This window comes from Rhopalosiphum maidis, chromosome 3, assembly GCF_003676215.2.
Source record: "Rhopalosiphum maidis isolate BTI-1 chromosome 3, ASM367621v3, whole genome shotgun sequence".
Taxonomy (NCBI): Eukaryota; Metazoa; Arthropoda; class Insecta; order Hemiptera; family Aphididae; genus Rhopalosiphum; species Rhopalosiphum maidis.
Window position 1 is genome coordinate 73,844,997 of NC_040879.1, and position 19,470 is coordinate 73,864,466.

At 33.4% G+C, this 19,470-nt stretch overlaps 1 long non-coding RNA gene across 1 annotated transcript; it reads left to right on the forward strand.

The window, feature by feature from the left end:
- Positions 1-2,817: 2,817 nt before the first annotated feature.
- Positions 2,818-3,584, forward strand: LOC113559083. The gene is made up of 3 exons (XR_003405833.1): positions 2,818-3,015; positions 3,108-3,274; positions 3,409-3,584. It is a non-coding gene; the product is annotated as an uncharacterized LOC113559083 (long non-coding RNA).
- The last annotated feature ends 15,886 nt before the right edge of the window (positions 3,585-19,470 follow it).

Here is a 19,470-nt window from a genome sequence, read left to right on the forward strand (position 1 = left end):
TTTCTTTAGGAATAAAAATAATAACATAATTTCAATTTTTGATGTGGTTCCGTCGTTTAATTGTAGAATGATGATCATGGTAGTACAAGTACACCGCACATGCGCACAAGTACTATGGGATTGTACAATCCTTAGATCGTATACAAATATAGCATATGGTCATAAGGTACAATCGTTGTAACCATGAACATTAGAATTCCCTATGCTGCTAAACTAAATCGCTGCGATGGGAGGGTGGTGAGGGTTTGCGATACGATCGCATGAGACGAGCCGAGCCGTTCACGCATAGGAAAGAGATTAAAATATACTGCAAGGAGAAAAAATATTAAAATATTTGTTCAAAACTAAAATTGGACTTTTGGAAGTATATTTTATTTCTTCTAATTATTGGTCTAAATGCACAAAAAAACGATCCGCTTTCAACAGCATTATTATATTTAAATTTGTGTATGGCAATTTGACCATTCTGATAATGATATATATAAATATGCATTTGATTATCAGTCAGATTGGGGTACACCCAATAATTATTTTATCGTGTAATGATGAAAGTACCTTAGAGCTTAGATCATATACAATGGACGAAGCCATTCTCACATCGGCCGTATAAACAATTTGAAGCAAATAATAAAACACCGAGACTCTGACATTGACGAGTGATGTGCGTATGCGCGAGGCTAACCGTCGCATATTTAGTATGCGCACATCGAACATCAATGTCAGAGATTCGTCGCTTATATTTGCACCATAAATATGGCTCCATCCATAGTATATGATCTATGGTAAGTACCTACATAGCGTCCGCCATAGACCTTATACCAATAGACGGTACGTGGTAGTAGTTCCGGCGTCCACACGTGAGGGCGATGATCATGGTAGTACAAGTAGGTACACCGCACATGCGCACAAGTACTATGGGATTGTACAATCCTTAGATCGTATACAAGTATAGCATATGATCCAAGGTAAAATCGTTGTAAATATGAACATTAGATTTCCCTTTGCTGTACATGTAAAAACACCATCGTTACACTCCGACGCGCATTCTGGCAGAATGCGATAATTCCGGATTATGTTTTTTAGTTTCGCCCTGCCGTGTTCGGCGTCCTTTCTCTAATGTTCATGATTGTAACATTTGTAAACGCGCGCCATATTAATCCTCATACAGGTCAATGGGGTCAACTTACTCGCCTTGAACAAGCATGTTACCAACGTGACGGCGCTACACCCGAAACCATAGACCTATAAATTAATGGACGCGGGTAGAGAGAGAAAACGTCAGCCAACATTGAGAAAGAGAGATACCTTGGCTATAAATTGTGAAAAACAGTGTTACCATTATAACAAAACTAGTTTATAGCTTTATGCCCGTAACAACATTCAAGTCGGCCGTCGGTGCCGACTCTCCGCGGCCCCTCCGACTTGCTGTCAGCCGCCATTGCCCATTCCCGTTGTAGTCGTCTGACGCGTCGTCCGCATTTCGAACCGATGACATATTTCGTTTTTATTATTTTAAAACCTTTGTTTTGTTCGTCTTAGTTAAATTTTTTGAATATACTCGTCAATAACTTACTCGAGTTGGTGTTCTTTTATTTAGCCTATCGATACACTTCTACATTAGTGAAAAGTAGTTACCTCGACGTGATATACTGCGCACTACCACACACCTAGGAGAGACAGCACCGCACCGCCCACCCATAACCACATTCCACACCGAATGACGCGTCACTTTGTGTAAGGCCTATGCATAGCGCGGACTAAGATATACTATAATATTCGTATATCTAGTCCGTGCTACATAATAAGATTTCCAACATTTTAAAATCAACGTTAACGAACAACAAAACAATACGTCTTATAAAAAATTGTAGCTCAGGGAATTATTTGAGTTGTGGACAATATCCAAATTCCGGCAATCGAGGTAAGTATTTATTTTGATTTTTTATAGTTCTGTTATCGGATTAAGTATACTTAATAATTACCTAGGTTTTGTTAATCCTTAACGACGGATTAATTGTCCGTACAACAGTACCATAGAAGTGCGGGATAATAAAGGTATTCAACATGACGGAAAGTGAGTAACAAAGACTGTTCACAACATCTGTAACGAAATTGGATGGACCCGCTCTTATAGAACAGGTAGCTTATTTAATTATTAAACTGACATAGGTTAGGTTTAGATCTTCATAATAATTTGGCTAATTTAACTTAATTAAATAATAATAAAAAAAATTGTATATTATTCACAATCATTAAATATTGCTTTTTATCTGTAATTTCATAATAATAAAGTAGGAAGTAGGTACTTATTATTAATAGGGTTTAGTACTTATTAATTCATTATTTCTCGTACAAATAGTCAAAAAACAAAAAAATAAAAATAAATATATCACCGCTTCTCTCGGGATTTAAAATATAATTATTTAAATTATTTTACTATTAAGAACAATTCTTAATTGTCATTAAACTATCATATTATAATTTTTATTTTAGCTACAGAGCTAAATTAGCTGGAATCAAAGAAATTATAAATCTCGCACCAGTGTTTACAGTTATTAATAGTGATCTTACAAAAAAAGGTTCAGCTATACAATAATTTATAATTATGCCTATGGGTAATGAAATAAAATATTAAATATTAGCTGAATTCCCATGTTTAGTTTGGAAAAAAATTGTACTATATCCATTTATTTTCTTTGTTAGTTAAAAATGTAAACTTTTTTTAAATACAATAAACAAAACAATATTCAACTTTGAGTTTTTGTATTTAATTTAATTTAAAAAATGTTTATAAATAGGAGCAAGTTTTTTCGAAGAAGCTTTTAAATATAGACCTAAGCATATAATCAATAAAAGTTTTGGACTGCACACTATATATATTGCTGAAAACGGTGCTTTCATTGTTAATAAGTCAATCAAAGAAAATTTGTGCTTAATGATTACAGCTATTGAAATGGCTGGATACAATGGAAAAGTTGTAATAAGAATCAATATTGCAGCATCTGATTTCTATGTGTAAAGAAATTAATTTTGTTTAATTTTTTTTTTTTTTATTTAATTATATACAATTATATATAAGTAGATATATATAATTATAATATTTGCAGTAATGAAAAATACGAAGTCATGCAATAATGTCAAAGTCAAATCACTTCAACTGAAAATGTAATAAACTTTTGTCAAGAACTCATTGAAAAATGTCCAATAGTTCTGATAGAAGATCTATTTCACCAGGACCATTAGATACATGCTTACAGAAGTTACTAGCATTCAGGTTAATATGGTTTTGTATTTAAAAAAATCAGATCTTAATTATTAATCACAATGACAGAATGGTTATCATAGTGTACAAATTAGATGTAATAATAAAAAAAAAAATGTTAAACTGTTTTATATTATTGTTTTTAGACCAAGGATATTTGACTTAAACATAATGGTGCAAAAGCAAACATGATCCTCCCAAAGAGACTGGACAAAGTACACCTTAAGCGCCGCATCAAGAATACTACAGAAATTGAATTGGTATCTTGTATTTAATTTATTAATACCCTAAAATTATATTTTAAAATCTACAATGTCAAAGAAAACCGAGGTACTCACTTCTAATTTAATAAGAATTTATTAAAATATAAATTTTTATTAATAATTAGATATTAAATTATTAACCTCAATTAAAAACATAAATAAATATATAAATGATTATTTAATTTGCTAATTTTATACAACAAAGAATAGATTATAAATTAACTGTTGAGGTTGACTAATACATTTTTTTTTTTTAATATTATTAATATTTATATTTATATTAAAAATAATTAACTTAAAATAAATACATAAACTGTATTAAACATATTTATTTCTAAATGATAGGAAATGTAGGGGCTTATAATATTATGTAAGTAAATAATATTAAAATAATAATCTACTAGCATAATATACAATAGATTCCTAATTTTTAAGTAATCATAAAATAAATTAAGTAACATAATGTTTTAATTTAAACAATAACTTAAGAACCACATTTTTTTTAGCGTAAGCTGTAGTAGTGAATAATACATAATTTGTATTAAACATATTTATTTCTAATTGATAGGAAATAGAGGGACCAATAATATTATGTAAGTAAATATTATAAATAGTTATAAAATAGTAATATACTATAGATTCCTTAAATATATTAAGTTTAAGTAATATTAATCATATAATAAATTAAGTAATGTAATGTTTTAATTTAAGCAATAACTTATGAATCGCATATTTTTTTTTTTTTGGCGAAAGCTGTATTAGTGTCTGTAACTATTAATAATATTTATTTCTAATTGATAGGATATATATATATATATATCAATGTCACCTGGTTCATTTTTAAAATAATGTTAAAATTTAAAATTAACCACTATTGATTAAAATTTTATTTATGTATAATTTAAGCATACTATACTACACGATACGTAATTCTAAAATATTTACATACTTATATAGATTCTAAATTTAACTTAAGATAATATCATAACAACTAAGGGTTGATCAACCAAAATCAACAAAATGGGTAATATGCAGAATAACCACACTTTGGGTGAGCAGAAGTATCGTTTTTGAGATCAATAATTCATATTATTTACGATAATTTTGCTTAGAGTTTGAGTAAAATAATATTTATGAAACATATAAATCTACTTCAAATCTAATAATTTTAACATAGGCTTATGATTAAAATAGATTCATGTGTATAATGAAAAAACAATTCCATTATATTAATATCAAATTTTGAAATTCTCCTTACATAAAATACAGAGATAAAGCTACTAGAAACATTTAAGAACAATGCATTATTAAATGTGCTTTCTGTAAACAGTTGTAATCCAATTTTTAGAAATTGTGCTACTCAATTTAATTTGCCAATTATGTGCCACTCTCCCGACTTGAATTAATGGTGTTTTATAAAAATAAGCCACAGAATTCAAGTAATAGATTGAATTATATTTATTTAAATTTTTTATCTTACCTATTATGATATTGTCCCATGCTCCTTTAAAAACAATAAAATATTTACAAAAAATAAGTGATTAATATTAAAACGTTTTTTTACAACACTCCCCCTCTGCCGTCAAAATACAAGAGAAACTGATAATTTTATAAACTCCTAGAGTAGCAAACATCAATGGTTCTGTTTTAGAATCACTGTAAGAGACCATTTAAAATCTAATTTTAAAATAATATGCATTAAAAGCTAAAAGCCGAACTTATTATTTAAAATTAACTACTATTGATTAAATATTTATATAGGTATAACTTAAGCAAAATGATTAATCATACTATACTACACAATAAATTAATAAAAAACATTTACATACTGATATAACTTCTAAATTTAACTTAAGATATTATCATAACAACTTAGGGCTGATCAACTGAAAACAACAAAGTGGGTAATTTGCAGGAAAACCACACTTTGGCTAAGCAGTTGTATCGATAAGACAGTGAGCCAGTGGCGTGGTGAGGGGGTTTTCCAGGGTCCTCGGGCCCTATTGGGTTTAATTTGGTTGGGTTGGTGGGTGGGTGGGTAGGTATATACTATATAGCCTATAGTTATAGGTACCTAGGTAAAGTATAGGCGTGAAATTAATTAAATACCACCCATGACATTTAAATTTAAGTGTTAATATTAATTGTATATGGGTTGGTATTGTGTATTTCGTCTTGGGTCAATTAGTAGTTCGCCACGTCACTGAAATAAACAATAATTCCATTATAAAACTCTTAAGTTAAATATTATATGTTTATATTTACGTTAAATTTGGTGATTCATAGCAGAGGCTTAATAAACTATAATGTAGATTTGTATCTACGTACATTATGAAAACAAAATTTATTGTGTGGTAATTCTTATTATTATTATTTTGTATCATACTGATTGTATTACCTATATTGTTTACTTGTTTACTTATATTTTTATTTGATTGTTTTATTATTTTACATCAAATTACTATACTTGTATTATGTTTTATTGAATATTGTCACAATTACTACAAACTTTGTTTGAGACGAACAAAATGTCAGAATTAACCGGACTGTGGTGATTCTGAATATTATTATTATTATTATTATTATGTTGTATATTTTGTGTTATCGCCATGCGTTGTGCAGACCACGACGACATTTTTTACAATACAATTTATTATTATTATATTTCCTTGTGTACGTTGTCGGCGAGTGTCGACAACAGAGACTTATTAATTATTTTATATTTTTTAATAGTCTAATCCGTCTGCACTGTTCATTAAGTTGAGTGCACGGAATTAGTATGAAATATAGATACACTGTTATAGTTCAATATGGTTATTGTTTTTTATTTCTTTTTTTTATTAAATCAACGTTCTGACAAAATCGAATGATGAAGGTAACCACTCTCCTATCAATTGTATAATTATGAAATTTTTGTATCGGTGTACCATACAGTTATAATTCTACTAGAACAATTTGAGATCATTGCATTGTTAAATATGCTTTATGGATTCTGTAGACAGTTGTATTGTTGTAATTGATTTTTTAGAATATTTTTACACAATTTAATTTATTTTATTTTATTTATACACATTAATATTCCTTTCATAAATAATATTTAATATACATCAATATTGCTCTTAAATGGTGTAATAATTAAATATAACCATTACATTTATCTATGTAACCTTTTTAACATATTTATTAGTATAGCTGAAATCTGTACTTAACATTGTCAATAGTTGTTATTTGTCATTTATACATACATATTTTAAAAAATATTTAATGGTAAAAATTTAAAATTATTGTAATTTGTCGTATATGTATATTATATGTGTATTTAAAAAAATGTTAAATAAATTATTTAAATTTTTTCCCTTTAACATTTTTTAAATTATGTAGGTACAAATGACAATGTTAAATGCTGATAGCAGTTATACTTTTAGATATGTCAATGAAATTTTACATAGATAAATGTTGTAATGATTATATTTAATTATGTAAATCATAATAAATTAACAAATAATGTATTTAGTTGATACGGGACTCTTTTTTCCGATTACCCTTCAACTATAACACCGAAATCATACATTTTAGTATATTATGTTTAATATTTAATTAAAATGTAACAATTTAAGTGCGTATAGGACTCTGTAAGTGAGACTGTGACTGCTGCTGTCTGTCATCCACGACGTCGTTAGTTTCTATTTTAATTTTTTTTTGTGTCGAGTTAAAGAAATTAGTTATCTTCTATGTTCTTTTATTTTATTTCATATTTTTAAATTCGGTTGTCAATTTATACTAATGTTAAAATATATACACTAGTAGATAATGAAGTTATAAAAATGCATTGACAAGTAAAAGAATACGTAGTTGACAACTTTACGATTAGTTTTATGCGTTTTATCTGCAATTAAATAGCCACTAAGGAACGTATACGGTATCGACGTATTGTCTGAACGATTCCAGAAAAACGGTCTAGTCTAGATATAATAATGTATTATAAAAGTTGTCTTTTGCTAGGTGTCGTAAAACAATGCGTATTTACATTTTATTATTTTTATTTTGGTTTTCATATCAAACATATCATAAATCTACCTCAAACTTAATAATTTTAACATAGGCTTATGATTAAAATGGACTCATGTGTATAATGAAAAAAACAATTCCATTATATTAATATCAAATTTTGAAATTCCTCTTATATATTATAGACAATGCAGTGATAAAGCTAATAGAAACATTTAAGAACAATGCATTATTAAATGTGTTTTCTGTAGCCAGTTGTAATCCAATTTTTAGATATTGTTAGCTGTTGTTGATGGTATACTATTGAGTCTTTGTATTGTAATATTTTTTTGATTGATAAATCGATTTTAAATAATGATGAAATGGATTTTTACGTATGTTATTTAGTTGAAAACTGTAAATAATTCAGATTGTCAAAAAAATTGACTTAAACGAATTTATCATAACAATATATTGAGTATTAATGATAGAAATAAGGTCAGTTGTGTTTATTGATATGTATGATTTTAAAATCGAATATAATTCATAATATGTGTATCTTATTTACATATGACTTACAAGACGGACGTTGATTTAGTACCTATCTATATTATTTATATTATATTTATGTGTTTTGTAGGCCTAAGAATTCAGACTTACACAAAAACAACAAACAAATATTAATATTAACATTTCATTAAAAGACTGCGTTCAATAATATATTACGTCAATGTTATGTTAACTGAGTTTTGGACAAATATATTATTTTTATGATGTTACCTTAACTTAGTTATAAAATTGTATGTTTGTTTAAATATATCATAATTGCTTTCTTAATATAGTTCTTACATAAAACTATTTCGTATTGCTAGTTTATTTAATCTATATATAATTTAATACTTAATACGTCATATGATTGCAATGTGTACTTGATCGTGAATGAATAGTGCCAATTAAGATATCTTAATTCGTGATCAACAGGCAATAGCTGTATCTTTTCAGAAAATTATGACATAATATTTTAAACTTTTAACAAAAATATATACGTGTTTTTTGTAATAATTTAAAGAATAATAATGATTTTGCTACAACTCTTATAACATCAACAGCGATATGTATTACAAAGTACAATGAATATAACCATTAGCACAATTTGACGGGGGGCTCAAATCCATATGCCGCCTCAAAATCAATCATAGCCCCTCCTCCCAAAAATGGTTTGTATATTCTTTTTTCAACAAAAATTGTTTTATATATTTTTAATTAATTAATTGTAATTGCTCATTGTGCTCTGGTCATTCTGTACAATGCCCCGGCAAAGTGTATAATTGTCCACATTATTCGGGCATTGTACTACAACGCCCAATTATACACTTTGACCGTAACATATATATATAATAAATCTAAGACGTAATACTACAAATGTCGAATACTATATTAAATTATTGTGAATAATCACATTTTTTTATAGTCAAAAACAAATTTTAATGTGACATTTGCTGTTGTTTTGATTCCAATATTGCCTTGAAATCTTGAACCGTATTTATTGTTAGGTTATTAAAACAAAACTCACAGTCACTCCGTGGACCCCCGGTTAAAAACCTATAATTTAGACCTTTGCGTAAACTACAATTAGTACACATTTTTACGTCGCTGAGTAAATATGAACAATTTAAAAACTATTAAAAGTGATTGAGGCCATGACTTAATTGTGTATCAAAGTTATACATTTTACAAAGAACTTGTACACATCGTGGTTGTCTTTCAAAACTATATCTACACAAAATACAAATGTCCTATAGTTATTTTTCGGTGTGAGTTAATTGTTGTATATGCATGCCTGTGTGTATGTATATATGTATGTATGTATGTATGTATGTATGTATGTACTGCGTATATATTTATGTATGTGTGTATGTATATATGTGCCGATGGAGCTTGCATATATATAACGCTCAAATGCGTTGACTCAGGATAAAATACCTGTGTGACCGATTCGGTTCTCACGATGGTCTACGTGACCAAAAAGGCTGGGTCAGCACATACTGAAGACCTCGGACGGACCGTTGCAACGCGCCCCGTCTGTTGGTAATTAGTCGAGTCTGGTCTAAAGAGAGAGTGACACCTGCGTTACTCAGCAGAGCATCTTATAATTTTTATAGCAGAACCTCGTATAGTTTTAATCAGATCCTCTCGTAATATTAGTATTTAATATTCATTTCTTTAGTGTTTAATTCATATCAATATTGATGTATTCAGTGTTAAGTTCATAAATCAGTAATTATAATATAATATATATACCTATAACCAACACCTGTGTTACTTCATTTGACACTAACAACCAAGATAAACCTCACACGACGGTACTCCACACTTCATTGGTGGCAGCGGTGGGATCTCTGAAAGCGAAGAATTGTCGTAATTCACTTTACGACAGTGCAATTTTAGAGATCACTAACCTACGTGGATTTACCGCCGTCCAAGTGTAATCGGTTTTTGTGTCAATACACCAGCACAGATTTCGTTCAAAAATCAGTAACACGGTGATTGAAGTGCCGCCGCGATATAATTCGCGCCGTCAGGGAGGGGAGCTGCACACGTCTTCGTTCCAGTACGCACCGCCGCCGCCGCACCAGTGGGACAGTTCTACAGCACTATCAGCGGACGTCGTATCAACACCGCCACACTATCAACGGAAATCTTATCAACCAGTAAACAATAACAATCAACATAATCAAAATGCAGCGGTATTTATTATGCATCATCGCGTAAGTTTTATTTAATGTATTCGTTAATCGGGATTTATTTATGCTAGTGCGTGTCGAATTCAGGGTCTAATGGTAGCACCAATTTAGATTTAATATATTTCAGTATTTATAATACTGTTCACAACTAGTTTACGTCAATCTATTTAATTTATTCAATAATTGGGATTTATTCATTTATTTATTTTTGGCTAATGCATGTCGAACTCAGGGTCAAATGATAGCATCAATTCAGATTTAATAGATTTAAGTAGCTCTAGTAGTGATCCCTCTAGTGGAGAATTGTATGAACCAAGTAGTTGGTTACGTAGTGCAAGAGAGACGATAGAACAAGCGGACGAGCTTTTAGGTTCAACCAGGTATTTTCTAAGAAAGCAAGTGACCAACGCACATCCAGAACATCAACAAAATTCAGAACATCAGCAGCACGTACAGCATACAGAACATCAAGAAGACAAGACAAACTCAGAACGTCCAGAAACTCAATCGAATCAAGAAAATCAAAAATATTCGGAAAATACAGTACGTCAAAACAACTCAGAGCTACAAATAGGAAAAATGGAAGACCAACAGAAGCTAGAAACCTCTAATCTTAAGACAGAAACACACAAATCTGGAGTAAGCATCGACGCAGCAATGCGCGTAGTACCGAACTTCGATGGAACAAGCTCCGACCAAGCATATCATTTCCTAAGGGCGTGTGATTTCGCAGTCAGGATTGTCGATCCGGATCAGGTCGATTTGTTAGTACAGGGACTGATAATTAAGCTATCAGGAAGAGCATTGCGGTCGATAAGATATAAGGACATAACGACGTACAAGGAATTCCGGAAAAATATTGTGGAAATATCGGAAACCAAAAAGTTACTACCCCAGCTGCACATGAAATTGCTCACGTGCAAGAAGAGTCCTGATGAAGGAGTGCAAGAATATTATAATAAAATGGAGCAATTATTACACGACTTAATTAGTGCAACAATGGAGGGGGGGGATTACGCGAATGGAACGGATATTGAAAGGTTGTTACACAATCAGGTGCTCAACGCATTTATAAGCGGCTTACCCGAATCTTATCGGATATTATTAAAAGCGCGAGGCCCTAAGAAGCTGAGCGATGCGTTAGTATTCGCTTTAGAAGAGGAAACAGAGGGAAACCTGGCGAAGGAAACTCAATTGTTCAATATACAAACTAACACCAAGAATCAACAGCCATCAAAATCTTATTCCGGAGTGTCAAGAAATGGAAACAATGGTAAAAACAACAACACCAATAAGGGCTGTTTCAAGTGTGGCAGAACAAATCATTTTGCCAGAGACTGCAGAGCATCACAATGGGATCAAGAAAAGTTTAGAGCCAATCAACAAAGTGGACAACAAAATTCCAAAAACTCCGTTAGAAATGTATTGATATGTAGATATTGCAAGAAAGAAGGGCACGAGCTAGAAGAATGCCGCAAAAGGAGATACGTAAACAGCAAAAAGGAACAGGACCAAAAGAAGTCACCACAGAGCATCAGAATGCGGGAAATGGGGCAGAGCCGAGCACAACCAGCGCACGTTCGGTTCAGCAGATTCAGAGCGCTGTTTTAAGTCTGCAACGGCCCTCCACTTCTCAGCAGCATTGATAGACAATACGACCTCGCTCAAGATTGAACAGTGTGTAAAGGAAAAAGTAAGATTGTTGGTGGATACTGGTAGTGACGTAAATATGATAAAACTTTCAGAGCTGAAGAAAAATATACTGGTGGACGAAACCACTATTTACAAACTAACAGGTATAAATTCACAGCCAGTGTTCACCATAGGATCAGTCACTTTAAAAATCCAACTTGGAACAGAAGATACAATTGCCGTGTTCCAGGTAACGCATGACAACTTTCCTATATCAGAAGCAGGGATTTTGGGCGCTCCATTTCTTCGAGACAATGGAATAAATATTAACTTCAGAACCTCTACATTGTCGACAGAATCTCCAAATCCAGAACCTCCAGAACCTCAGATTATCGAACCACGTTCGGAAACACTCATACCCGTCTTGACAGACAAGGAAGATGGAACAACTTTAATAATCCATGCGCAGAACATCGGAGAAAAAGGGATTGTATCGGGAAATATTGTCAATCATGTAAAGGATGGACAAATATTGGTCTCGGTAATAAACACGTCAGAGGATCCTATCGAATTGTTTCCACCCCGACTGGGGGGTGTGCAACACGAAATCTTCAGAGAATCAGGTGCCTACGTCTGTCATCAAATAGAAGAACAGAAAGTTAAAGAGAGCCAAAAAAAAAGGTTAACAGAAACAATTCGAATGGACCACCTAAATCACGAGGAGCGAGCCAGCCTCCTACGAATATGTAAAAAATATCAGGATTTATTCCATTTTGAGGGAGAACCTCTATCGTTCACCACAGCGATCCAGCATGAAATCAAAATTCCGGAAGGAACGGCTCCAGTAAACATCAGGCCATATAGGCTTCCCTACGCTCATAGACAGGTGATTGTCGAGCAAATGGAAAAATTAGAAGAGGATAATATTATTCAACCGTCAGAATCGCCATGGAACGCACCTCTAGTAGTGGTACCTAAGAAACCTGACGCGAACGGGAAACCACAATTCAGGGTCTGTGTGGATTTTCGCCGTCTCAACCAGCTTACCATCGGGGATGCTTTTCCAATTCCAAGGATCGATGAAATTCTGGACCAACTAGGACGCTCCAGATATTACACTACGCTAGACCTCGCCAGTGGTTACCATCAAGTACCAATTCGACCACAAGACTGTGAGAAGACGGGATTTTCAACAGACAAAGGTCACTTCGAGTTTGTCCGAATGCCCTTCGGACTATGTGGTGCCCCAAGCACGTTCCAGCGTTTGATGAACAACGTGTTGACAGGACTGAATGGTATGAAGGCGTTTGTATATCTAGATGATATTATTATACACGCAGTCGATCTAATGGAACACGAGACTAGGCTGGAAGAAGTATTCCAACGATTGCGGAAATTCAACCTACAGCTTCAACCGAACAAATGTCAATTCCTTAGACGCGAAGTCATCTACCTCGGACATTTAATAACGGATGCGGGTGTGAGACCCGATCCGACAAAAATCAGCTGCGTACGAGATCACCCCGTACCCAGAAATCCAACCGAAATTAAGCAATTCCTCGGACTCTCGGGTTATTATAGGAGATTCATTGAAAACTATAGCCAAATCACAAAGCCAATGACGTCGTTGTTAAAGAAGGGCCAACCTTTTGAATGGACCGCAGAGTGTCAGACAGCGTTCGAGGCACTCATCCAAAAACTGGTAACAGCCCCGATTCTTCAATATCCAAATTTTGAGGAATCATTCGTATTAACAACGGACGCAAGTCAGTACGCTATTGGCAGCATTATCTCACAGGGTGAAATAGGTCATGACCTACCTATTGCCTACGCATCGCGTACACTAAACAAAGCGGAACAAAATTATAGCACTACAGAAAAGGAACTGTTAAGCATAATTTGGTCAGTCAAGCATTTCCGGCCGTATCTTTTAGGTCGAAAGTTTCGAATTTACACCGACCATCAGCCACTCACGTGGCTATTCAATGTGAAGGACCCGGGGTCCCGACTCATGCGCTGGAGGCTTAAGTTGGCCGAATATCAGTATGAGATGGTGTACAAACCAGGTGTAGCAAATACAAATGCGGACGCGTTAAGTCGAATGGGACGAGTTATGCTAAACAGTACCTTCGTTCCACTCACACAACTGAATTTCGACACTTACTTGGAGCTAGTGGAGGGAAAATCAATAATCAACAATAAAGTTATAGAGGAAACAGGGGATCTATTTGACGCTCCATCAGATTACAGCTTAGCGCATTGTGTATCACAAGACTTGAAAATGAACCAAGGCACAGCTCTCATGTTTCGTAGAAAATTTGGCAACGTAGAATTATTAAAGAGCCAAAATCCAAAAATCCACGAAGTTGTATATATTCGACAAGAGGATCGGTATATCTTGTACATGATTACTAAATGCAAATATTGGCAAAAATCATCTTTAGAGGACATGTTTCTGGCAATACAGAACCTCAGAGCCATCTGCATCGAACTCAATATTGAAAAGCTGGCGCTTCCTCCGATTGGTAGCGGAAGTGATCAACTAGATTGGTCTGCGATTAGGACCATGTTCCGGTTTATATTCAAGGAAACAAACATAGAGATCCATGTGTATCCTCAAACTGAGTTGAAGGATTCAGAAAAACAACAAGTTTTGGCAGAGTACCATGCCAGCCCGCTAGGAGGTCATCGCGGAATAAACCAAATATTGAAGCGTATTCAGATGCAATTCAACTGGAAGGGATTGGCGGATGACGTAAAAGAGTACGTCTCCAAATGTCCGTCATGTCAAATACACAAAACAAGTAACAAGAATATCAGGCAGCCTATGATTATAAGTACTACAGCGACGGAACCTTTCGAAAAGGTGTTTATCGATGTGGTCGGTCCTCTACCGAAAACAGACAGCAATAATGCATATATCCTGACAATGCAGGATGACCTAACCAAATTCTCAATGGCCGTCCCTATGTTCAACCATGAGGCTAATACAGTGGCGTATCACTTTGTGACGTCATGCGTATGTCTTCATGGAATTCCGAGAGCATTGGTCAGTGATCAGGGGACAGAGTTTCTGAGCCGAGTATTAGCTGAAACATGCAAGCTGCTGAAAATAAAAAAATGCAACACCTCGCCGTATCACCCACAGGCTAACGGAGCCTTGGAAAGGAGTCATCGGACTCTGGGGGAATACCTTCGGCATTTCATAGACCAGGATCAAATGAACTGGGATACATTCATACCGTATGCTATGTTCGTTTTCAATTCATCAGAACATCGTTCCACTGGAAAGCAGCCATACGAGTTAATGTATGGGCGCACCATAAACATGCCAAATTCGTTCATGAAACCCCCAGAACCTCGGTACAATTATGAGGATTATCATATGGAGTTAAAGCAGAAACTCCAACTGTCACATCAAATAGCCAGGGATCGCCTGGTGGAACAAAAACTAAAGACGAAAGAGTATTATGACCAAAAGCAAAATCAAATCACTGTACATGTAGGTGATCGTGTATTGCTCAAGAATAGTGCAAGAAAAGGGAAACTCAGCCCCAAGTGGCTGGGACCTTATGAAGTAATCGAGCTTAAAGCCAACGAAAATGTAACCTTACAAAAAGAGCGTAAAAGGGTGACAGTACACAAGAATCTTATTCGTGTTTTTGCGGACTGAACATTGTGAATAGCTTGATAAATCTGGGAATGTAAATACTAACATAATCTTAAGTGAAAAAAAAAAAAATCATTTTCTGCTTAACTACAATTAAGGATCAAAGCACTGTATATAAGCTTTATTGGGAACTGGAATTAATTATGAAAAGAAAACGTAAATCTTGTTTCAGAATTTTATCTCAATCAATCATAATCACCTCTGATGCCTCAGAACATAAAGCGGAACATCCTGTAGAGTTATCCACGTATGCCTATAACATCACGTCATACCAAGATCATCAGGGTTTATATTTCGAGCACCATGGGTCAATGAAGATGTCAGATCTCAATTGGGACTTAGTAGCATACATCGACCTCGCAGATCCGGGTTATAAATACCAGGATATAATGTCGCTGTATGAAGCTACCGCAAAAATTTGCGGACAAATGACAGAGCGGTTCGGAAGTACGGAAATATCAAATGCATGCGAACAATTCGTACAGGTATTTTCAAGAGCAACATTGCCCTACCTGTATGAAATCGAAACCAGTCATCGTAATATGCTGCTTTCCATTGGAGATAAATACACGGGGGAAGCTAGGATACGACGAGGATTGGTCCACACAGTACAACGGATGGTGAAAGTCTTGTATGGCATGTATTCAAATATTGACACCGATTTCATATTCAAACAAATAATAGCTCTCAGTCTAAGCAGAAATCAGAACATCACCTTAAGCTCGGAGAGGATAAGAATCATGCAGGTGGATACAGACAAACAGATAAAGAAGATCACAGAGCATCAGGAAAAACTGGAGGAAAATCTCCAGTATTTACAAGAGCAAACTAGAGTAGTCATACAAAAGCTTGACAAAATAGAATTTAAAACAAGGCTACTGGAACAGGCGTTTCTTTTCGAAATTTTACTTAATCAGTATTCATACGAAACCCAAAATTTAATGGCCGTAATTAACTCAGCAATGAATGGCGAAATACATACAAGCGTGTTTTCATCGGAGAAATTTCTCATGGAATTGAGGGAAATTAAGATGAACTTACCGGTAGGAACAGCATTGCCACTAGAACTTAAAGCAGAATCTCTAACAGAATTTCTACAAATCTCTGATCTAACAATCCTGCATAGAGAACACTACTTGGTCTTTCTTATAGGAATACCTTTAACGTCTGTTGAGGAATATACCATGTATCACCCTATTTCACTACCCATCCAATATGGCGAAAATACCATAGCCCTAATTCCCCCTGAAATCGACTACCTAGCATTAAGTAACGATAACGAAAATTTTATCTCATTAGGGGTAAGTCAATGGGAATCATGTAGTAAGTTAGAGTCATATACACTTTGTAAGGGTGAGCAACCGATCCATTACCGAACGGGATCCAACTTATGCGAGTTATCTCAATTAACTAAATTTAACACCCATTCGAAAGACTGTAGAGTCAAACTAGTCACATTAGAGACACCCATTTGGCATCGATTATCGAAGACAAACTCTTGGTTGTACTATACTCAACCAGATTTATGTACGATTAAGTGCACAGATCCTCCGCATACATTCAGAGTTGAGATCTCGGGTGTGGGTAGGTTGACCACCTCCTCATCTTGTGAAATTCATACAAAAAGTTCTATACTCGTACCATTCTCTAAATCCAATAGAAATATTAAGCTTGATATAATACCGGAAAATCGTAAATTCAATATAAAATCAATGTTAACAGAAACTTTTTGCTCAGTTATGCCACAGAACCTCACTAATGTAAAAATATTTAAGGATTTTAATTCATTAGCTCATAGAGCGATGGAATCGAGTGAACTTAAGCTTAAACCCACAGAACCATTGTTTATTTTTAAAATAGAATTCCATATTACCATGCTTTATATATCCATAACCTTTTCTATATTATTTATAAGTGCAGTAGCTATAAGGTTTAAGAATAAAATCATAAAAATGTATAATCCGGAAATTGCGGACAATCTTTCAAAAAACGATCAAGATAACCTTTAAGTTTGTAATTTAAAAAAAAAAAAAAACCCTTTTTGTATTGTCTTTAAGTTAGAAGTAAAATTAAGTTAGTTTAAGTATAAAAGACACCATGTGGCGGTATTGTAACTAGGTGTACCCGTAGTTTAAGAAATTTGTAAAAGTAGTAACTTAGGTCGCAGGGACTGCTCCAGTTTAACGCTGGGGGTATGTTGTATATGCATGCCTGTGTGTATGTATATATGTATGTATGTATGTATGTATGTATGTATGTACTGCGTATATATTTATGTATGTGTGTATGTATATATGTGCCGATGGAGCTTGCATATATATAACGCTCAAATGCGTTGACTCAGGATAAAATACCTGTGTGACCGATTCGGTTCTCACGATGGTCTACGTGACCAAAAAGGCTGGGTCAGCACATACTGAAGACCTCGGACGGACCGTTGCAACGCGCCCCGTCTGTTGGTAATTAGTCGAGTCTGGTCTAAAGAGAGAGTGACACCTGCGTTACTCAGCAGAGCATCTTATAATTTTTATAGCAGAACCTCGTATAGTTTTAATCAGATCCTCTCGTAATATTAGTATTTAATATTCATTTCTTTAGTGTTTAATTCATATCAATATTGATGTATTCAGTGTTAAGTTCATAAATCAGTAATTATAATATAATATATATACCTATAACCAACACCTGTGTTACTTCATTTGACACTAACAACCAAGATAAACCTCACACGACGGTACTCCAAACTTCATAATATATGAAGATCCACTTAATTTGTAGTTTGACCATTTCCTTTTTTAAACCCAAGTGCAATTCGACTAAAATAAATGCAATTAGACCATGCCTACACCGTCGATATCTTAATGCAAGTTCGCGGGCCAATCGGTTTGCTCAGTGGCGGATTTGAACGACAACTTGATCAAAAAACCATTGAATAAATTATTAAAAAAAAAAATATTTTTTTTTAGAATATAATATATTTTAAATTGAAAATTAAATCACATTAAGAAAATGCTAAGCGATGAAAAAACATATGCAAATATCTAATATTTTCGTTTGTACCACCGAATTTGCTACTAGGAAACACCTTCAAAGTTGTATATAATTGCATATTTGTTTTGTGTAAATTGTTATTAAATTTATTGATTTACGTAAAATCACATTAGTAACTGATTAACCGTATTTCCTATTTGAAATTATTATATTTTTCAAATATTTATGTTTATAAATTTACAGACAGGGTTGGTAAGTTCGTCAATTGTATACATGTTAATTATTATATCACACCAAAAACAATTCGTTATAACTCCGTGCAAAAGAAGGTAAGTTAAAAATAATTTCAATAGTGACATTATATTTAGTAAGTAATGATTAAACCTTTAAATGACGTGATATAATTTTTACAGACATGTTATGAAGCGTAAAGCACTGAAATCGGCGGAAAAATCGCTTTTCATTTTAACTTTGTTAATAATTGGATACTTCTCTAAAAGAACTGGAACGCTATGCCAAAAATATGACCTTTTTTCTTGGGACATACTCAGGTGATACCTTATTTCGGAACGCAAACGGCAAATTCCCCAATATGTCGACTATGTAAAGTGTTTAAGTTTATAATTGATCTTATTGTCGTCATAGGGGGTTTATAAACAGTATATAACCGTTTTCCGCCAAAAAAAAAAAAATTTATATTTAAGATACTTTTTGAGAATCATAAGAATCATATGATGTGGTTATATCCTGCGTTATTTATTTATTTTTCTTATTGAAAAATCATACATAAATTATTACTGATTAGATATTATGATTCGTTACATATTTGATCAAACAACCTCTTGTAAGCTTATATAGCTTATGATGGAAATACAGAGTTATTATAATTACTACAAAGTTATTAATTTCATTGCTACGTTA